Here is a 1752-nt window from a genome sequence, read left to right as displayed (position 1 = left end):
ACTTCGCAAATAATATTTTTGCTTGGGGACAAGCAAACGTTTTAGTGTGGGGGAATTTGATGGGCATATTTTACGCTCATATTTTAGGTACATCTTTATAATATTTTTATATTAATTATTTAATATTATCTAATAATTAGTTCTTTTTATATACATAGTATAATCTATTCTTATACTATATATAATATATATAATATATAATTTATAAGAGTACATACTACGTACTTAATACTATATATATATAATATACAATATAATATATAATATAATATATATAATATAGAAAGCATTATAGTATACATATAATGCGTACTACATTATAATTACTTATATATATATATATATATATATATATATATATATATATATATATATTATAAATCTAAACTTTACAATTGATTTTTTCTTTTTTGTACAGGCATGCATCATAATAACATGGCTGGAATTGTGGAAGACTCAGGCATAAGGCAAAATAATAGGAAAAATGAGTGGTAGAAAATGATTTGGAAAATATATAAATAGTTAAGGTTTTCTATTGTAAAAGGTCCATTCTTCCCTCCTCTATAGTATTCGTTGAAGTTGTTATCAATGTCCATTTGTGACTAATTTCTAGTTGGTTTAGTGAATTGAAGCCCCGGAGTTCATAACGCTGTAAGGTTATTTATTTAACTTTATTATATATATGTTTTTATGCATTTTGAGTATTAAATATTCTTCTAAATTATTTGAATAGTTGTATCATTTAATTGCTAGGGAGGCCTACTAGTTATTTATTTGATATAATTATTTGCTATATTAGATAATGTTGTGCTACAAATTATTCTAATATTCAGTAGCAACTGAGGTTAATTATTGACGGCTTAGTGATAATTGGTCTCGGGTAGAATATTTTCCTAAATTAAATGCAACCGCTTGTGCTTGTGTTATTTAGTTTGTTGGTTTTCCTAGTTCCTATTGCTTCTATTAAATTAAATCTATAGCGCTTGTCTTAGATTATTTAGTAGTTAGGGGTAATTAAACCGCTTGTGCTTTATTTACCTACAACTAAGGGAAAACAGAAATTGAAATAATTTCACAACAAATATTCAATTGCATATTAATTACTTTATTAATCAATGATCAGTGTTAAATTCCGGTGGTGGATCTTTACTAACCAAGGTTTTCTACTATAAGTGTTTCAATATATTATTCGTTCAGTTAAATTACTTGTTTATTTAAATTCTCTTTTATTTTATCTTTACTCTCGATATATTCCAAACCCCCCTCTCTCCTTTAATTTGAGCACATATATTAAACTAGTTACTCCTCGTGGGATCGATCCTTACTCCCGCTACTACGTTTGTAAGGTTTTAATTTGGGAGCCTACGACAGCTCACCAACCGTGCCTTTCTTCGAAGCCATGAAGAAGAAGGAAGGATTCGCTTGGACCCCGGAGTGCCAGCAGTCGTTTGAAGAATTGAAACAATACCTCTCGACGCCCCCGGTATTGTCTAACCCCCAGGCGGGCGAGCCCTTATTTCTGTACTTAGCCGCCTCCTGCAAGGCGGTGAGTTCGATGTTGGTCCGAGAGGAAGAGCGAGTCCAGCACCCGGTTTATTACGTGAGCCGGTCTCTGAAGGCTGCCGAGTTAAGGTATACCGCCTTGGAAAAGATCGTATACGCGTTGGTGATCACCGTGCGCAAGTTGGCACCCTACTTCCAAGCCCACACCGTCCGAGTACTGACGGACCAACCACTTGGATGCGTTTTGCG

Source organism: Ipomoea nil, unplaced genomic scaffold, assembly GCF_001879475.1.
Source record: "Ipomoea nil cultivar Tokyo-kokei standard unplaced genomic scaffold, Asagao_1.1 scaffold2782, whole genome shotgun sequence".
Classification (NCBI taxonomy): domain Eukaryota; kingdom Viridiplantae; phylum Streptophyta; class Magnoliopsida; order Solanales; family Convolvulaceae; genus Ipomoea; species Ipomoea nil.
Note: the sequence above shows the minus strand (reverse complement) of the source record.